This window comes from Columba livia, chromosome 3 (genome assembly GCF_036013475.1).
Source record: "Columba livia isolate bColLiv1 breed racing homer chromosome 3, bColLiv1.pat.W.v2, whole genome shotgun sequence".
Lineage (NCBI taxonomy): Eukaryota > Metazoa > Chordata > Aves > Columbiformes > Columbidae > Columba > Columba livia.
In genome coordinates this window covers 67,676,792-67,697,573 of record NC_088604.1, presented here as the reverse complement: position 1 = coordinate 67,697,573, position 20,782 = coordinate 67,676,792, and the positions used below count along the sequence as shown (strand labels likewise).

At 41.2% G+C, this 20,782-nt stretch overlaps 1 protein-coding gene and 1 long non-coding RNA gene across 8 annotated transcripts in view; one reads left to right on the top strand and one right to left on the bottom strand.

The window, feature by feature from the left end:
* Positions 1 to 5,293, bottom strand: part of LOC110362802 (uncharacterized) — a 38,275-nt gene extending 32,982 nt beyond the window's left edge. Inside the window, exon 1 of the long non-coding RNA XR_010471433.1 lies at positions 4,983 to 5,293. This is a non-coding gene — a long non-coding RNA (uncharacterized LOC110362802). The remainder of the gene's footprint in view (positions 1 to 4,982) is intronic.
* Positions 1 to 20,782, top strand: part of PLEKHG1 (pleckstrin homology and RhoGEF domain containing G1) — a 143,806-nt gene that overhangs the window by 7,194 nt on the left and 115,830 nt on the right. Inside the window, exons 1-2 of one of the 7 annotated variants that reach the window (XM_065057424.1) lie at positions 5,410 to 5,775; positions 16,941 to 17,009. The gene's annotated coding sequence lies outside the window, so the exon portion shown is untranslated. Of the gene's footprint in view, positions 1 to 5,409; positions 5,776 to 16,940; positions 17,026 to 20,782 lie in introns of those variants that run through there. The other 6 variants (XM_065057425.1, XM_065057428.1, XM_065057430.1 and 3 more) reach the window with 6 other exon arrangements.

The window sequence follows — 20,782 nt, the reverse complement described above, 5'->3', positions numbered from 1 at the left end:
TAGATATGTGCAGAATGAAACCAGAGCAGGTTTGTTAAATCTTTTTTCTGGCTCGATAGCATCTGATCTATCACCTTCCCCTGATCGGTCTACAGTGGCTGAGCATGAGTTTTTCCGTGTAAGTTAAAGCTGCCTGAGGGCTGTGTTAAATTATGCCTGCTGCCTGTGACCTGCTGGCTTTTGCCACTCCTAGAATTCACTTAGACATAGGAAAGTCTTTCCTCCAGATAGCTTTTTGCTGTGCTAGTGGCTTAGGACAGCATGGGATGCAGCTTTGATGGGGGTTGGGGTGGCTGTACAGTGGCACACCAGTTATCTGATGGGTGACTAGAAAAGTGTGCTGCATTAGACAGTGATATAGCAAAGGAGATTACAGTCCTCTTAGCTCCCTCTTGACATCTTCCCCTCGGGATCTTCTCCAATGCATGGCCAGAGAACTGCCCTTGCAAGCCACTTGCTCAAGGATTGTGGCTCTGATGGCAGCAAACCAGTCTGAAAGCAAGGGAAATCCCAGGGCAGTCATGCTTGAGAGAAATACTCCAGGGACTGGTTGGTGTTCTCAGAGCAGTTAGCCAGGGGCTGAATTTAGTTTATTGGGTAAAAAAAATAAAATAAAAAAATTGTAAAAAAGCATGGTTATTACTCATTACTGAGATAGTAGTTTAAAACAATTAGTCTATTTATTGCAGAGCATTGTGCTTTAAAAGGAACAGCTGAAAGCAGAGAACCACAAGATTTTCATTTAAGTGGTAAAAGTTTTTTAACAACCAAAATGAGCCGTAAGAAACTAGTGGTTATATGTTTGACGAGCTTCCTTGAAGTTGGATTCCTGTAATGAGATGAGCTCATCTGCCATCTGGGCAACCTCTATTAGCAGTGCTGCAAAGTAACTCCTAGTTGCTGCTTAAAGCAATTCTAATGTATTGTGTTTTTAAGGCCTGAGATTTGAGATTTCACCATAAAGCATGCAGCAAGAAAAGACCCTTTTATAGGGCATGATCTTGTAGCCCCTAAATTAAACATACAAACCAAAGGCCTCCTTGTGACATCCCTTAATACCCTTTTTCTGAATAATCAATTTAAGCTAAAAACAGGCAGCTGAGTTTTGAGAAATAAGCACCTCCTGTGTGCCCAGTAACCTGTCTGTGCAACTGAACAGAGAAGAGGGAACAGCTGGGATCCTGCTCCAGCCTTGTTTTTAGTGTCTTGGCAAGAGAAAAGGGGTAAGCATCCTGCAGGGGATGTAATGGCTCATCCTTACCTGGGGGCTTGGATACGAGGAGTATGGAACTAGTGGTGACTTTGTTTCCAGAGCAGTGTGACTGAAGGCTGTCCTTGTCCACAAGGTTGAAATTAACTGCTCAGTTGTAACCTTATAACCTAAAATCTTCCCAGGAAAACTTAATTGGGAAGAAGATAAGCCCTTGTAAGACTGAAACATTTTTTTTGTTTGTAAGGGTGTAGATTGAAAGATTTTCAGGAATAAGCTAGCAGAAAAACTTTCTGGAATCGATAGGAACTGTAGAAAGCTATTATCTACTGAAATGGTTGAGACACCGTAATGAAATGTAGGTTGTGCTTAAGGAATCTGAGACCTGAGCCGATGACATAATTGTGCTAGCTTTTGAATTTACCAGAAGTTTATTTCATGAAAACTGCAGCTAGTCTGCTTGATTTTTAAAATGAAATACAGTTGTATTTGTGGAGGATGCAAGCAATACTGCTATGTGGAAAAGCAAGATGTTTACTTCTGCAGAGAAATATTCCCAGACAAAGAAGGAATCAAACCTTCTCCCTAGAAAGATTAAGTTCAGTCAATTCCTTCTGTACAGTATCTTGCTCTTACGTTGACAGTCTTCATACTTGTAATCATTAAACTTCTTCATCTTACTCCCATTCTTTTGTTTCCCAAGGCAAATGCCATGCAAAGTCATCTGGTTTTTAAAGTACTTCCACTTAAGCTTTGTGGTAAGATTAGGAGTAAGACATGTTGAACTTTGCAGGCTGAGATTAAAAGTTTTAGCAGCTCTTCCTGTGAAGACTTAAATATGCTTCCAACTTTTTTCATACAGGTATCTCACCAACTTGGAGGTAATTGAATACCTACAGGACCCAGGCATAAGTAGGCATGATAGCATTTTATTTGATATTAATTATTTTACCGGAACACATAATTACTGGAATGGTTGTGTGCTCCTCGGCATTAGTTTACATGAAAGAGTGTGTTTTATTAAACAGGGGCTTAGTTCTAAAAAACCCCACACTTAATAACATTGCTTTGCAAAGCAAATGAGTGTACCTGTGCCTGCCAATTAAATTGTATCGTGGGTGGAATAATAAATGTGGATGCTAGGTGACGATCACATTGCAGATTTTTTTTTTTAGGCTGACTGGGGAGTGCCCAGGTTAAGATTACATCTGTTTTCCCTGCCTTACACTCTCATGCATGGCACAGATGCAGCTGCTTGCTTCTACAGATCCCTCTTCTCACCAAACAATCAAATCTGGGATGTGTCTTTTGTGTGTCTAGGGTGTCTTTACAAGTAGCAGTTTTCTGCTATTGTAGGGTTGTAGGAACATATGGTTTTTTGTGTTGTTTTTTTTTTTTTTTTCCCCAGATTCTAATTCAGAATAGATAAACTTGTGCTTCTATTCAAGTGAATGCTGAAATTCATCATCAGTCAGTAAATCTGAAGTGACACAGATCTCTGTACATTTAAAAGCATTGCTTATACTACTGCTGAGTCACAGCCAAAATGAGAAAAACATTAACACAATGACTGGTAAAATCCAGTCCTGGTGATGTAAAGAAATGCTATGATGTTTGAGATCATATGTATATGTACAAACCTATTGGTAGACTAGTTGATCTAAGCAGGCTTCTTTGAAGAAAGGAAAATCCCAAAGGGAAAAATAATGTTAGGTTACAGATCCCCAACCACAGTAAGCAAAACACCTTGAAGTGGTTTGTGAAAGCAAGTCCTGACCACCCGTGTGGAAGATACAAACTCATCAGTGGTGCAAGTTCCTGACTGCAGGGCAGCAGGAGGGACAGAGGTGAAGAGCTGATGTAGGGAGCTGGATTCCACCTCATGTGTGAGGGGAAGGCAGAGGCCCTACTGCATGAGGGCATGAGAGATGCTATGAAAGTCAGTAGAAAAAGATGGAGGTGGGAGAGCAGAGGCTTGGCTCTTGCCTGTGCACAGGAGTGCTGCTGAGGGTGGCAGAGCAGGCTGTTTGGGAACCCCCCATGACATGTGTGCTCTCGCCTGTGCCACAGGCCTTGTGGTGCACAGGCAATACCCAGGTGAACTGTTCACCTGCGTCCAGTCTCCTTGTCACTTGTGCCCTTTTACCAATAGCCACCTGGATTACCTTCAGAAATAAGAGTTCCCACTGTTTGTCTATGCATCTAATTCCTCAAAAATTGGGTGGTTCTTCAGATACACTGTTTTGTATTACAGTACTGTAGAGCCTGACCTTTAAAGCTCTATCATTCTTTCTGCAACAATGATCCTATGCTATCAGTCAGTTGACATAAAACTGGAGGTATTTGGTCAGTCCATTGGAACGCTATTTTTAGCATAAGCAAACAGAAACCAGACTGGCTCATGATCAGTCCTTTGGGGAAAGGGAGGTAGAAAGATGAAGAGAGAGGAAGAGACTTCTCCTCTTGAAGATTTTTCCTGTTAGTCACAGCACTGAGGAAAAACAAACTCCATATGGAAAAAATCAAGCAGGCCTTTAAAACATATTTGCAGAGACTGTACAGTTTCTTAAAGGAACTTGAAATACTCTGTGGTTTGGAGGTTTTGTTCTTATATTTCCCATTTGGGGATGTGCGTGCATTTTCATTTGTTTTAATTTGGCCCGAGTTAAAGGCATCAAACAGTAGTTTGTTTTATTATCATCTCTCAAAGATCTATTCGTAAAGGAAAAGCATTCCCTGATTCTCCCAATGGGAGAGAGTTACAAATGCTTCTTTCCCAGTAGTTTCACAGAGAGTTTTTTCTGCCTTTTTTTTTTTAATTTGAATTGGTGTACAAACAAAGGCCAAATTCTTATCCCCTGCACAAGGCCAGAGTGCTGGATGTGTACTCTGTTGCTGAATTCACACACAGAGTAGCCATGTAGTAGCCATGGAGTGCAGGAGGTTGTGACCAGTGGGCTGGGTTTAGTGCAGCTACTAGTCACATCTGAAATTACTTGCCCTGGTGAGTGGCTTTGTAGAGAGTCATTCCAGAATATTAACCGTGGAGCTCAGCCTTCTGTGAGCTGCCTTTCCTGCCTGATAGGATGGTGATGGTTCACAAGGAAGGAGGGGTGGAGCAGTACCTACGCCTTGGTTAGAACTATCCCTTAATTCTGCAACTTGCATAAGTGTGATGTGTAAGAATGGCTGTCATTAAAGCACTTTTATTTTTTCTTTAGTCGAGAAGCTAATTTAGTCTCACTTATTTGAATGTAAACTTCCAGTTTGAAATATGGCCAAATTAATTCATAAATGTGTTAATATTTTAAAATTCAGCACTGGTCTGAAGTGTATTCAATGTGCTTGTTGGGAAGGAGCTCTGGGCTTTTGAAATAATGATGCAAAAAACAGACCCTGCCAGAGCTGTGTTGTTTTTTTTTTTATTCTTTAAGGATTCCAGTGAGAACAGGTAGGATGAGGGCAAACACTGAAACTTCCTGCTTTTTGAATTACTGCTGTAATTACTTGTTTTGACATCTTAAAACTATGAGCTATTCTAACCTCCCAAATTTCCTCATATTCCACGTGCTTTATATTAGCATGAGGGAAAAAACTACATTATAGAACAAAAGCAAGAGAGCTATCCTGAATACAAATTATGGAACAAGGTTTTACACAAAACCATGATTTTGTTAGGGCTCAGAAGAAGAAGGACCACTGAACGTGTAGGAAGAATTCTCTCGTCGTGTGTTTCTTACACGACATTAAAAAAAAGTAACTTTAAACTCACCTTTTCAAAGAAGATGGCCGGGCAGACTGCCAAGAGGCAGGTGTAGTCTATAAAACCGCTTTGCATTTGCTTTTTAGGGACCGTATTTCAGAGTGGACTTGTCCCCTTCGCATTTTGGCAATTCAGACTCATTTGCAGAATGCTGTGCGTTAGATCACTGAATTTAATACCCGTGGTGGTGGAGAGGAGCCGGCGGGGAGCTCGGGGACGCAGGGATGGGGCTCCCGGCCGGGCGGGGCGTCGGTGCCCTGAGAGCAGCGGGATTGCTCCCCGCGTGGAAAACAGGAGGGGATTTTTTTTATTTTTGGCCCCATTTCTTTCCTTTTCCTTCCTTCTTCTTCCCGGGGCTGTAATCCGACTGCTCTCTTTGGCTCGGCTCCAGAGACAAGTCCGAGTGGTTAATCCGTCTTCCCCCCTTTCCCAGCCTCCGGGGCAGGAGGAGGAGGAGGAGGAAAAGGGGAGCGGAGTCAGCTGCAGCCCGGGGCCGGGCCGGGCCTCCCTGGGGAGGGGCTGAGGCAGCGGCTCGGCTGCGGGAGCTGAATGGAGGAGGGGAGTTTTACGGACTCCCCTGTCCGGACGGGAGGAGGAAGTTTGGCGATCGAACCGCTGCCCGGAGCTCTAGCGCACGGAGGGAGCCGGGGCGCGGCCGTGGGCGCTGGGAGGGGGATACCCGGCGCCGCCGCTGAATGAGTTACGGTGAAAGAACCTCCCGCGCCCCTGCGCCTGGATTTTAAACGGGAGGAGGAGCGCGAGTAAGAAAGCAGGCGACGGCGAGAGGCTGCTGCCGTCGCCGGTGAGTGTGGGGGCTTTGTTCGCGCGGGGCGAGCTGGGGAGAGGGCGGCAGCTCCTGGATCGGCCCGGGGCGGGGGGGTGGTCGATGAAGCACCCGGTACCCTACAATCCCCCGAAACCACCCGTGCGAGGCGCCGCGGCCCCAGCTGCCGGCCCCTGGGGGTCTGCATGGGAGCGGGCATTTTGTGTCCGCAGCCTTTGTGCGAGCCCCGCAGCCCCCCGCTCCGCTCGCCGCCCCTGGCAACCGGCAGTAGCCGACGCCGTACGCGGGGCTTCCCTCGGGGCTGCGGCAGCCACTGGCAGCCCTTCGCTTTGCCCACCAGAGAACTTTGATTTGGCCGCTCGGCCGGAGCAAAGGGGCAGCCTGTGCATGCCCGGGCTGCTCCGCGCCTGCTGTGCGCCGGGCTTAGCTGGGGTCTGAGGACTTCAGCGAGTCTTTTTGGGGTGGGAGGAAGTGTTTCTTTTAACGTATGATAAAACTGCGCGGCGTTTTAGGTTTTGTGCGGATGCTTTAGCAAACGTGTACCTTCTGGAAAACTGTTCTCCAAAAAAACCGCTCGATTTTTGGCGTTTTAAAGTAATGTTAATCGGTTTGTCATAAACGTGGCCTAAAGAGGGTTAAAAAGATCGATTGATATTTTCGTGAAGTAGCAGGAACGTTTATTCTATGGAGGGAAGACGCAGGAGAAGCAATCCGAGCAGAGCAGTGTCCTGCTGGCCAGTGAGACCCTGGACGTCTTTCCCCATCTCCTGCCCTTGCCCTTCCCCTGCTTTGCAGGTTTTGTGTCCCGGTCCTTGTCCCTCTTGTTGAACGAGGAGTCTTCAGAGCTTGTCCTTTGGTTCGGGCTGATGGACCTGAGGCACTCATTTTCCTCATTCTTCAGAAGCCACAGTGCTCCAAGAATGAGGGAAAAGGACCCGAAACAAACTTAGCTGTACATTCATCTGGCTTTCAGTACAGTCTCTCTGTAGCTGTCTTTTTCCCCTTTTAATTGTTAATTTGCAGGCTCAGAAACAGCTGTGGCCTTGCATTTTTCTTTTAATGTTTGCTGGTACTTCAGCATTTAATAATGCTGCCTAGAGAATGTGATGACTTATAGGTGTTTTGAAAGCTTTGTAATCAGAGCCTACTAATAGTCTTCTTTTGCTACTGTTTCATTCTTGGAGGGAACAGTCTTTGCTGCTGGAGAGCTGCGGTTCAAATTTCCACAAGCGTTTGTTGCCTGTGCCTCTAGCTAAATTTATAAAGGAATCCTGTTAGCTTGGACAAAGCTAAATCTGGCTGTAGCAGCTCCTGGCTCTGTAATTCACTGTGGTTGGCAAGGCACAATATATAGCTTCCTTGAAATTTATTTTTATTTGTGTGTGTGTGTGTGTGGCACGTAGTTGTCATAATTTTGGGAACTCTTTACCAATGTATGTGTGGGTGCTTTGAGATGAAAACATAAGAGTTATGCTAAGGTTAGAAAGTGTATTAATAGGGCACTTGTCTTGAAAATATGAGATGGCAGTTTGAGATCGGACTCTTAATGAATATTGGTATTGTTCTCAGGTCTGTGCAGATGCTTAGCTATTAAACTTTGACTCTCTACTTCTCTGTGTTCTCTAGTTGGCAAACTGGAAGCGATACAAAGCACCCTGATAAAAGGCTCAGTTTTAAATGTGTTCATTTATGGCAGTGCTGGCTTTTTCCTTCCAGACCTAGGTAAACAGCATTGACCTGTGGCCATACAACTGAGTGCATCCCTACAAAGGGATGTTATAATTCTAATGTAAACATTAATGTGTCATTTTTCTTCTTGTTGTTTTACTTATGATTTTCCAAAAAAGAAGAAAAAACAGATGTATAGTCAAATTGGTTTGTATTTTAAATGCCCCCTTTGCGTTTAATAGAGACTAACCTCAAACCAAACAATTCCAAGAGTTGGATATTACGAAATATGTGAACTCAGAATGGACTTTTTTTGTTTTGTTTTATCTCTCTTTTTTTTTGTTTGTTTGTTTTGTTTTTAAGGAGGTCCCAAATATCAATCTTCTAACAGACATTTAGCACACTTATTAAAGTATGCTAAAGACTCATTCAGCTGTTGACTTTTGTTTGTTTCCCTCATGCTTGGCTGCCGTTCCAGCAGTTGCTGGACACCACTAAGTCTCTCCCCAGCCAAGCCAGAGCTGCAGTTCTTGGCCTTTGGAGCATGGAGTCGAGAAGAGGCACCACGTTGTTGGGTGGCAGCTGGAGATGATGCTTAGCATGGCCCTGTTGTGTACCCCAAGTCCTCTGGGTCAGAAAATAATTGAAACATCTAATCTGAAGATAAAGGGAGCCATTTGCAGGACTCTGATTAAAACCGTTTCTTGGATCAGACATCTATGAAGTTGTGGCAGTTATAAATTAGGACAAAGGAATTAATCTGATGTGTATTCCCTTTTGTATTCAGTCATGCGTTGAGAAGGATGATTGCTGTGTTAATGGCATATGAAAAATGTGAATTAGTAATGAAATATCTACTGAAGACATTTGGCGTAGTTGTGGTTATATATGATGATCCTTTTGCAAGGAGCTGGAATTTTTGCTTGTGGGGACAATGAAGATGCCTTACACTGCTTATACTAAACAGCGTTTTCCTTTTCTAGTGTGAGAAAGGGGGGAAAAGGAGTTATTGCAGCCCTCAGCAAGGCCTGAAATGGCAGGACTTGCAGAGGTGTTGCTGAACAGTTAGTTTTGAGAAACGTGCATTATTTTGGTTACACAGAAAGAGTTTTAGTTTGTAGGACTGGCAGAAAAAAAAGGGAAGAAAGCATTATTCTTGTAAACTGAGAATGCAGAGGACATGGAACCTGTAGTTTCCTCCCTCCCCCCCTTTTTTTAAAGATGCTTTTCAAAGCATTTCTACTAGCTGCTCATTAAATAGTAGATTAAGCCTCTCATTCTGGGAGATGAACCAAAACCACCTTAAGTGTTGTGCAGCATCACCAGTCCCAAACAGTGTCTTCCCCATCCCAGTCATGGCTCAGACTAACCAAACTCGTGTTTGGTTTATTAACCATTAATCTTGTAATATTTTTCAGTTCCTTTTGGTTTATAAGCTAATTACAGTGATATTTTCCAGTTCTTTTCTTGTAACTGAAATGCACAGAAACTTCTTTTTTGAAAGAAGAGCTGAGGTTCCCAGGAGATGTCATGACTCCAAGACCTGGGGCTTTAGAAAACCATCACACATCGGAGTGAGTGGGTGGAACCACAAAACCAGGGGGAACACAAGCAGAGCAAGTGAAGAGGTAAAGTCATTCTTTAGGCACACCACCAGTACAGGGACAGCAGCTATTATTGGAAGTACAGGAGCCTTTCCGTGTGTGGTTAAGCATATATTAGATGAACAGGACCTTGTTAAATAATAACATTTTGGCAAAGGCTGTTCGTGTTAATTCATTTTTGCAAAGGAGTGTGTGTCTGAAAAACTATCTCATAGTGTTAAAAGTTTTTGAATTCACTTTAAGGCTATAAATAATTTTTATGGTGGTTGTATCAACTAGGTATGTCTGGTCTGATTCACCAAGTTGAGTTTACATGAACTTGGCCTAAAATAGATTTAACTGCAAATTTGATTACAAGTGCAGGAAAAGAAAGGGGGGCCTAGTCAAAGTGGACTGGGGAAGGAAATAGAGGGGAAAATCTACTGATGCTTATCTAGGAGGCCTGAAAGAAGCAGCTGTCCAAGCAAAGTTACAAGCTGCCTAAAACTCATCAGCTGCTGACTGTGACGCCTTCTGAAGGACCTGAATATGGAGGTGATCACTGCCTGTGTTCTCACTAATCATGATGCAGAGCGTTGCTGTGGAAATACAAAGAAAGGTGATGGTTTACAAATGTATCTAGAAGAGAAACTTGATGCGTATGACTTGTTTTCTTCTTGCCCTCCTTCCACAGCATGAGCTCCACTAGTCCTGCTTCCTAGTCCTCTATGGGACCATGGGTGGCTATGCTAGTGGAAGTTGCATGAGAGTTTTTTAAGTGTAGTGAGCCAGTATATCTTGGGCTGGCAGCTGTTTCCCATGCAAACATGTGACTCTAAGCAGTGCTAATTACCTTTGAATCCTTTAAGTCTTGCTTGCCTGCTCTGTCATTGAGTTTCAGAGTATGAGTGGTGCCAAGCCTCCTCCTTTCAGCATGTGATCCGTAGAAACTTGTATGTGAGCCCTGCCCAGAAGTTTTCAAACCTAAATTAATGAATGTTAACATTGAACTATATCCATTCAGACATTTCAGGATCACACCCCAGGCATTAGTATCATGCAACTACTGTTTTCTGCTGATAGGATGCGTGTGTGTTCTCACTGAAAGTAGTGAGCAGATGTAAAAAGGGTGTCACAGGAACAGTGGTTGAATCGCTTGTCCATTTGCTTACTCAGAGCTCTTGTAGCTAAAACCTTGATGCCTAACTCAGGAAAGAGAAAGCTCTTTGGATTGCCCTAAGGAGCACTGTCAGGGACAGCCTAACAGCCAGCTTCCTTTCCTGGTCATGGTTGACGTGTTTCAGTATTGTCATCTGGGTGTGGGCTTCAAGGTCAGTTTCTGCCTTTAATCAGCCCACATGAGTACAAGTAGTCTCTATCTCCTAGATTTAGTGCATAGTCTGTAGAGCTTGTACTTTCTCCCATGCTTCTGCTTGTGTTAGGTGGAGTTATCTGTAAACACAGGCAAGTTTTCCTCCCTAACCTCCTGTAAACTCTTATTATTTAAAGTATTTACCACCCTTTTGCGTGTCCACTAAGATTAGATATGGTGTCTGCTGCAGCTTTGTGATTTCTACATACTAGTATCAACTTGCCTGTCCCAGTGAGTTCAGGTTCATAGCTGAAGTCCCAATGCATTTCAAAAATACAGTGGCAGAACTACTTGCTTGCTGCTGCTGTAATCTGTGGTACATCAATCTAAAGTAACATAATGCTTTGTGTCCTTGGTACCTGACATGAAGGAAAAATTATAGTTCCTTCTTTGTAAAGAATTTTGAAAATAAGTGGGTGAAATGAAGAGCTACTTACTATGCAGGTCTGTAAGCTTCTTTATCACTTCAGTATGCACAAAGCTTTCCACTTGTTTAAACTTCAACCAAGTTAATATCAGCAGAAATATCATTTTTGCTTGCAAGCGGGTTTGGTGCTGCCAAGATTATCATGCTTCACACTGCAGTGTTTGTGAAGCTTTGTCATTATTTACTTTCCAATTCCTTCTCATTATCCTGATAACATACCTTGTGTGGTTGCTCAGCGAGCTGTCATACCAGAGTGTCTGAGTGATGTCATCATAGACTTCAGCCCGTTGCAGAAACACTAATTTCTCTGGAGAATCAGCAGTCTTAGCTTATTTGAATGGTAGGCAAAGATGTATTTAACCATGAATCATGACTGAATTTGGAGAGACAGCTTGCCTTCCCTCATACACTAGAAACTTTGTATGCTGATAGTCTCTTTTTTTCTGACAGTCTTCTCTGATAATTGTCAGTTTCTCTCATGCTAGATGAATCTGAAGTCGTGAATCTCTGGTTTGATCTGTCTTGGTCATTTTGTGCTCCAGCTGCCTGAGGAGGTTACTGCAAGCAGGCAGGCTAATTTGCCACACTCCTCACTGGATGTAGCCTTTTACAATCCTTACTTTATCAGGTTGGTTATGCTGTGAAGTCTTTGTGGTAGGAGCATATAGTCTCCAGTATCTCCTTCTCCTGAGTTTTAAACCTTATGAACTTTTCCCAGATTTCCAGGGAAAAGCCAGTAACTTCTTTTCTGAACATCTACTTGCAGCACCAAATATCAAGCACAGCATAGGCTTTTTGATAAGCCCCTGTAGAATTTTGTGATTTGTTATTAAGTGAACGATAATAAGTAATTTCTGAGGGCATCGATAGCCATTTAACCTCCGAAGTTTTTTCTGATTTATAGTGCAGTATCTTGGCATGCTTCTGCTCCTCCATTACTTTAGATGACATTGTTCCTAAACTGGTATCAGAGATGTCTGTGTGCTAGGAGAGTCCGTGCTAGGCAAATTTTTCAGTTGAAAAGAACCAGGCTTTCTGCAGACCCTTCCTTTAGGAATCATTTTCATCTTTTCATGAAGTCTGCCAGTGGGGAGGTGCAGAATAGAGCATCAAGAAAGCCCCATCTTTCTTTTTGTGTGGGCAGAGTGGTTTGCCAAGGCATGAACTGCACTGAGCAGAGTTTAGAGCTGATCTCCTCCATGGTCACTCAGCCTGGTGATCTCCATTACTTCAACTTGGCTGCCGGATCTGCAATGTTACTCTCTTCTGGTAGCATAGCCTGTTACCAACACAGGTGTGCTTCCTTAGTTATGGCTGTACATGCCAACAATGTCCCCTGAGTTCTTCAATCTCACAGCTAAGCCATCCTACCATTCCCATGCAGAGTACAGATGTGAAAGAAACCACAGTGAAGAGGTTTTTCCTGCAACTCTGCATCAGAGGGTCCTGCCATTTGCCTTGTTGTCAAATGCACCCAACAGATTTGGCTCTTGCATCCCTCAAGCCTCTCCAAAGCAATTTGTTCATCCAAAACACAGCGTAGGTACTGGCTCAGGTTCTCACAAGGTCAAAGCAAAGCAGAATAGGCTTTTTTCTTTTCTTGCCGTTCATTGATGAAGCTTTGATTTGATGGGACCTATGATATGCACAGATGGGGTCTGGAGGAGAAGGGATTTCTTCCACACATCACTGTGTGCTGTTTGGATAGGATAGGAGGTACCTCTGCTTTTCAGGGAAGAATTCTGGAAAAACAAAACCACAACTGTTTGGTTTGCTGTCTTCACAAGAAAAGCTGGTCATCAGCCTTTGTCACAGTGGAGCTGTTGCTTGCTAGTGTCTGTCATCTCTAGGGGACAGTGCTTCCTGACTGATTCATCTGCCCACCCTGGCTGGGTGCAACATGCAGATATTCAAGCTTCCAGGGGGGCGTGGGTGCCAGGAGCATCTGAATACGTCTTCATGGTTGCTGTCTTGTAGTGATGAAGACTCTGCCCACTATATGGTGGGGTTGTTTTTGTTTGTTTGTTTTCTTTTGCTCTTCTTTAAATCAATGTCTGTGCTGTATGAAGAGTTATTTTGTTTTTAATAGAGGATCAGTGACAGTTTCAGAAAAATCTACTGGATTGGTTTTTCTTATTTGTTAGTTATAAATGTTGAGTCATATCATCAGGTGATTAGTTCTGGTACCTGGGTCAGAGTTATTGTCCATGTCCGTACTTGCCCAACACTGAATTATTTCCTGGGGACAGTCTGAGGTTATACCAGGGATGGTCTTGAGGAGTTCTGGCAAAGATTCACTCTTGGCTGTCAACCTTCTTATGCAACTCAGCCTTTGTGGTGTTCACTCTTGTGAATGGGTAGAGTGAAGGAAACTCTAGGAGTGCCGCCTGTACTTAGCCTGTGAAATTAGCTTAATATGTCTGGAAAGTGCCTGGCTGATTGCATGTGGAATAAATCCTTGGGACACAGCACATCTTCTGTCTGTTCATCAGTTATTTCATGCAATGAGGTGTGACAATGTGTGGCCTTCCCTTGATGCTGTAATAGGTGAACTTCTTTCTTTGGCCAGAAAGGTTGGGCTTTAAGTACTGACACAACTCAATAGCAATCATATCAAATAAATTCTTACTTCAGCCCTCATCACTGGTGATTAAACCTCCACAGTGGTTTTCCGTCTAACATGTGAACTTCTAATGAGAATTTTATTCTCAGCTTTCCTTAGAGGATCAGTATTTGGAATTGTTTGGCAAGAGTGTTTGTTTTAAAGTATTACAGTATATGTTGACACCACTTTATTATGTTGAATACACAATATGATGCAAATTGTAAGGATGGAGTTGTCTGGATGTGAGATGTGATTTAGTATCATTGGGGACCAGATAAGAACAGGGATGACAGTGAATGGAATTAATTTCTAAGTTTGTGGAACACAATTATGTGTAGTTGGGTGGCTTTGGCTTATTTTCGTCTTTTCCCCTAGCAGAAACAGGGTAGGGAAATTCTTAAAAAGCAGAGACTTCAAAACTCAAGTGTGTGGTTTGAGGGAAACAGTTTATCGGAGAAAAGTGATCATGTTCATCTTTCATTGAGCATCTTAACCCCAGACTGTTAGTGTGCAGCACAGGAGGGTTGTGTGACACTTACACCTTTTAGGAAAACTGAGCTGAAGATGGTCTCAAAGACTTCTGAGAGAATAACATAAAGCACGCATCCTCTTACTGAAACTTAGTTTGGTTGCTTACCATGCAGAATATGCCCAGAAAGAGAATTGTGATTTTACTGAGTTTTGAAAGGTAGTTTCCAAGTTTCTGGGCTTTTCATTTAACTTCACAGTGAAATTTTCAGGTGCTAGAATTTATTTCATAGGACAACTGGTCATTATGGTTGAAGTCAACATGAAAGTCTGAATGTAGGTGGTTTTAGGGTTTTTGCCTCTTAAACTGCTACTTGCCTCATGCTTTAATCCTATATATTTTCTAAAAGTGATTAATAATGCAAAGCTTTTTTATTAATAATTATAATATGTTTCTAGTGATATATTGTGATATATTTGTAATGCTATTTTAAAACATGCAAGCTTTTAAAAGATGAAATAGAAATTGTGGGACAAATGACAGTATATTGGTTAATCGTTTTCTTTAAGTGGTCATGCAAGTCTTTTTCTTTGTGATAGTGTTTCTAGTGCAAAAGCGTGCAATACACTTACATTGATGGTTGAGAAATAAACCATTTATTCAGCCAAGTTGGTAAAAAAACTCATGAGTTGAAAAATTCATTTTCCTTACAGTTTCTTCTGTTATATATTATGATAATACCAAGATCTGTAGAAAAATTTCTTGAAAAAAATAAAGGAGTTTGATAAAACAACTCTGCAGCATCCAATAGCTTGTGCTTTAGTTGACTTGGATGTGACTGTAGGACCCTGTCTGAAGTCATCAGTCCAAAGGCTTTGAAAGGCTGTTGGGTGCTCTGAGAGTTAGAGAGTATTTACTTTAGGCCAATAATTTGCTCTGGGACTAAGAAGCTGTTATTGATGAAACCTCTATCAAACAAAAGCGACACTATGAAAAGTTTAGGCTTCTTCAAGATTGTCTGGTTTCCTGATTTTTTTTCATTTATTTATACATGCAAACGCTTTATTTGTACAAACATACATACACACACATATACACGCATGTATGTGTGTATATTTAAATCGTTGTGGTTGTGTTGCCAGCCTGGCTTTTTCTAGGATTCTTAAATAAATGACTTTCTCTAGCACTTGAAATGGAGTTCTTTGCCTCTGGAGGATTTGAGACTGAGGAAACTTGCATGGACTAAATGGAAAGTAGGATCCAATTACAGCTCACTCTGTATTTTCATTTAGTTTAATTTACATTCTGAGGTACAGTCAGGTGGTTGGACATTTGAATATTACAGCTATTACAGTCTAATCACAGGAGCCTGGTTAGACTCCTCACATAGTTCCTTTTTCAGATTCGTAGAAATGTTAATGGAGACTGTTCTATGTATTCAGTTATAAACAGGAAAAAATGCAGTAAATAAAATTGTTATTATAATTGTCTCTCAGTGATAACAAGAGGGGGAAAAATACTCATTTAATCTGTGAAATTGCCTTGTAGTGTTGATTTACTGTTGTAAATGGTAAATGTAGCAAGTGGATGAGGGAAAATGTATTCATGTTTCACTTTTTTTAAAAAAAGCCCTCTCTCAGATGGAGTAGTTTTTGCATTTAGAAAACATCTGTAGATGAACACTGTGCCACATTAGTAAGATTGAATTGATTGTGTTGAAGTTGAAAGTAGACCAGTATTTTTTAAATAGATTTTTGAAATATAAAATCAGGCCTGTTTATGATTGATTCCCCTAGACCAAATTAACTTGGATGCTCAGCAGAGACTCTGTTTATTCTGGCATAAGAACAAGCATGGGGCAGAGCTTCTTGGTCTCAGAAAACTGGTGATGGTGAGAGGCCTCTGCCGTGTTCCCAGCCAGCTGAATGCCTGAGGTATTTTGCCATACAGGAAATCAATTGCAGCTGAATGTGCACTGTTTCCACTCCAAGTATATAAACAGTCCTTATGGTGATATTAAAAAAAAAAAAAAAAAAATCCAGCCTTTCATTCAATAGCTTCTTGAAAGTTCAGAGCAAGAACATTTGAAGTTTGGTTTCTGTGGATTCTTCACTGGCACCTTTGGCTGAGGCCATAGGACAAAAATAGCTAAGAGGGAGAGGTGAATTAATCTTGGGGTTCTCTGGAACAGACAAAAGTAAAACAATGGCTTAGAGAAATAAAAATAATAATTAAAAAGGTATCCTTGTTCAGTTCTTGCTTGATGTTCCAGTCAATGTTCTGAATCTGGGAAGGGTTACAAATTTAGCAAAGGAAATGAGTTCTTTCCCTTATTAAATCAAGAATCCTGTGTTTTTTAGGCTTCAAGGCAGGTTAATAAATTTTGCTAGAAAAAGCTGCACCACAATTGTGTCTAAATAGCTGCTTTTTGTCAAGTGGTAGAAGAGAAAATATTGTCATTTCTATATTTATCATTCTTGGTCACCTTGTGAAAATATCTGGATCAGATGCAGATACCAGACAGATCTCAGAAAGTGACCCATGGCTCTGATTTAATGGCTAGAGATGTGTCCTTATGTTGCTCACCAGGAAAGTGAGGGTTCAGTTGGATAGAGGTTTCCAGTCATTAAAGATAACTCAGATCAGCACTAACAATTTCCAGAAGGAGCATGGCCTGAAGCTTTTGGGGTTTAGACCTTGGGAACCCACCAGCATTTCCTTGCTTTGACTTACAGTGCAACCATAGACAAACCATCTGATCTAGATTTTTAAAGATACATAGGTAGGCACTCACAGAGGTGGTAAGACTCTTAATTGGATTTTCGGAATCACATTAGTGTCTAATTCCTATTCAAAGTCTGACCTTTTAGCCTGTCTGAACCAGACTCAGCCCATGCTATGTTTTATTCAGCTGCTTTTTAAGGCAGGATGGGCAGGCAGCGCAGCGAGCATGGCTTAGGGGGTAGAAACTGGGTGAGGATGGCCTCCCACTGAGCTGAAGAGTTGTGCTCCCTTTTATCCTTTCTCTAATTCCATAATTTCTACCCTCCTTTCTGCAGAATGCCGGAGATTCAACAGAGCAGAGGAACGGAGACTCCACTTTGCCTAATCTAACAGTGATTTATTTGGTGAGTGGTCTATCAGGTACATTTTTTAAATTATTATTTACACTTTTTTTTTTAATAAGAGATGGTGTTTGTTGTGCCTCTGAGGTGATTAGTGTTGGTGTTCAGTGAATGTATCTCAAGTTTAACCATGAGACTTCTTATTATGCAAATCCACAGTAGGTCACTGTACTGTAGAGGCCTGAGATGTTCGTTATCCAAGGTGGTAGGTTTTCTCCATATGGATGAGGATGGGGTTTTATGCTAATCAAATTAAAAATGTGGGACACCTAAGCAGTTAGGAGAGGTTAAGTCTTCACTTTTAGCACTTCTTTCTGTAACTGAAGTTTTGCTAAAGATCTGTAGCTGAAGTTTTGTTCGTTTGTTTGATTCCATCCTTTTGGAGGTAGAAGTGCTGCTTTCCTGGAGAAACAATGATCTCTCCATGGGGCTGGGGGCATCTGGGCCTTCTATGTGCTCCTGAGATGTCCTATGTTATTCTATGTCATTTTGAGAAGAAATTGATCTTTCATGATGTATTGTTTTAGAGGTTTAATTTTGTTTGCGTACTCTCACTAACAGAAAGTCTTGGGGGACGTGGGGAACTTGAGAACATAGGAAAAGCAGATTTAGATGACATGGAACTGTAACTTGATTGTAATAACTGTTTTCACTATTTGATTGTCTAAAACAAATGGATATTCCAGAAGTCTTCATGATAGGGCTGGCAGGAGACTCCACAGAAAATATGAAATAAGAAGAGGGCTTTAGGCAAGGTCTATTTCTCCCTCCTTTCCTCCTCAGTTCTGGTGCCAACACGAAAGAGTCTTGTCTTCTCTCTGAAGAAGGCAAGCATTCAGTGATGGGTTTCTGAGTAACAGCATGGACGCTGCTATTTGGAAAAGCTCAATGACTTATCGCCTGCTTCACTCCTTCCACTGCTAATGCTGAAACCAGTGTAGCATAGATTAGTTTAAAATTAAAAAAAAAAAAAAAAAAAAGTATGTTATTTGTCACTCTGGCTTCTGTGACCTGCAGAGGGAATGCTAATAACCTATGTTAGAACACTAATTAATAACACTTATTAATTTATCTTACTAATATTGGGGCTTGTAATACAATTTTGTAGTATGTACTGATGAAACAATCGTGTTCAAATGTTTATAAAATTTTAGGAGAATGGCAACTTTGTCAGATACAGTGTTTGAGATTGCGTAGCTTTAACAGACTGACACCAGCAGGATTGCATAGCGTTCAGTTGAAGCTTACATCTGACAAACATTAGTGAGATCTTATTTTCCCTTGGATCCAAGGGAGAACAGTCTCGGTAAGTAGGAAAACATTTGGCAGAGGCTGACAGTAAAGACCAGAAATTTCTCTACAGTATTTTCTAAAAATAGAAAGATTTGGATGAGGTTTCATGTTTTACATACATTAGAAAAAAATAATTGGTGTAACCTAAATTCAGTACACTAGTTGTCTGTGTTATTTGTTGATAGTTAATTTCTAGAATATTTTTTTTGTCTGCAAATGTGCAGAGGCTGTACATTCCTGGGTTTCACACAGCAAATGATTTTATTTATTTAGCCTGAAATTTGTGCACGTCCAAATGCATGTGAAGTATTTCCCTAGTGACCTTAGAAAGTGAATTACTTGTACAAATGCCTTCTGCCCCCTGATTTCCATTTAATTTCAAATGTGCTGCTGGGCTGTGGTTTTGAGTTGCAGTGATTTTAATGTGTTTTCATGATGAACAGAAAAGTTAAACCAGACCGTCAGACTTGAATAACCTCCTTTCTGAAAGCTGAGATAACATGGCTTGTGCATGTGTCCTAAGAGGCAGAGGATTTCCCAGGATTCCAGGACAGACAAGCACTCACTGTGAAGTGCTTCAGAAAATGGTTGTATCAACAAGACTAGAGTGTGTAAGAATGAATCAACCAATGGAATAAGGCATTCAAGGACTAGATGAAGTGCATTTAGTAAGGAATTAATTTCATGGGAAAAAGGAAGAAACCTAAAATATGAGGAGCAGTAATCTGTAAAAAGAACAGCTTAGTGGTTTGGGAAGATAACATCTGTCCCTCAAAGATTTAAATCTGTACCCAACAACCACTGGTAATTTTGCCAAATTTCCTTTGTTTGTCAGACTTAAACCTGGAGGTTTTAAGAATATTTGGGTGTGCTGGGGGAGACATTTTATGAAATTCGTTTATATTTTGCTATTATCCATTCGACTTATATAACAATAGTGTCTGGTTTTAATTGTTTCAATAAGTTAGTGTTTAGAATACACTAATCTTTGGAAATAATGAAAATGAGCTTCAGCAGCTCTTAAAATCATTGCATCTGTTGTAGCAGAGAAGGAAACATCAGATCAAAATACTTTGTTCTGACATTCAGGATGAGTTTTAATATGCAGTATGTTTATACTAAAAGTCACTACACAAAAAAAATTCCTCAAGCATCTCTGCATCACTGAATGCTTTGTTTAGGCAGTATCTTTACTGGTTTGAGGGCTTGCAAATCTGTGGGAGGGTGGAGAGGAATGATGCCTGCCCACACGTGAGCTTTTCTGTAAGTCGGCTCTGTTTTTGGTATGCACTGGAGCAGGGGTACAGTGCAAAAATAGGGGTTCAGTTGTGGTTTATAGGCCTGTAAAAGCTTTTCGATTGTTGGAAGTGCCTACAAAGTTCTTAGAGCAATTGCATTAATATATACGAGAATATTCAGGATTTAATTTAGTGTGCTAGATTAGTGCCTAATCCCTTAATGAAGGCTAGCAATTTTTAATAGGTTTCCCCCAAACTCTTTGTGTCTGATTGTAGTCAGACTGACACAGACATAATAAAAAGTGCATCTCTAGGGTTTTCTGTTGTTGCTGATTTTATGAAAGCTGTCATTCGAATTCAGTGATGAACCTGACCACTGAATGTGATCTTTAACAGAAGGATCTACAGAAGTGACTAGACTTTTAAAAAATATTAATCCAAATTACTTATGCCCATGGCATATTGGAAGTCTCAAGATTTCGTACATTTAGACTAATGGTTTTATAAAAATTGTGATAACTATTTTTAAAAGGCTTTATGACTGGATAAAACAGCTTTTCCAGATGCTGCTTTATTTTCTTGTCAGTTCACATGTTTGGGATTTTCTGCTGTGAAAAAGATTAAATGAATTGTCTGGACAAATTCAGGAATAATATAATTTGGACTTTGTATAATGTACAGACAAGAGATTTATTTTTTTAGACATTCGTATATTAAGGTGTTGGATAAAAATTCTTATCTATTAAAAAAAAATTACAAAAAGACAAGCTCCCTCACCCCTGTCTTCCCCTTGTGCTTGCTCAGAGTGGTCCCCCGTTCCCACTGCCATCCCCTATTGTTACGGTCAAATGACCAAGGAGAAGTGTCCACTTCCTTTTGTGTCTGGGAGATAGGGGTTCTGAATTGATGACCGCTGCTTTCTTTTGACAGAAGGGAAATGAATGGGCAGTAGTGATTATAGCACATCTGTTGTTTTCTGGTGAACATCCTGTACAGCAGTGAAACTGTCTTGAAGGCTACTTTCCCCACCCCCCCGCCCCGTTCAGGACTAGTTAGTAGAGAGGGAGTATGGGTGACATATGACAGTATTGTTCCTTTGTCACAGGTGTAGCCAGAACAGAAAAACAAATTGTACACTGGAACAGAATGACTTTGTTATATTTTCCAAATAAAGTATTAAAAAAGCCAAACAAACCAACCCCAAAAAACCCAAACTGACAACCTTGCAAAGACTTCAGGGCTGTA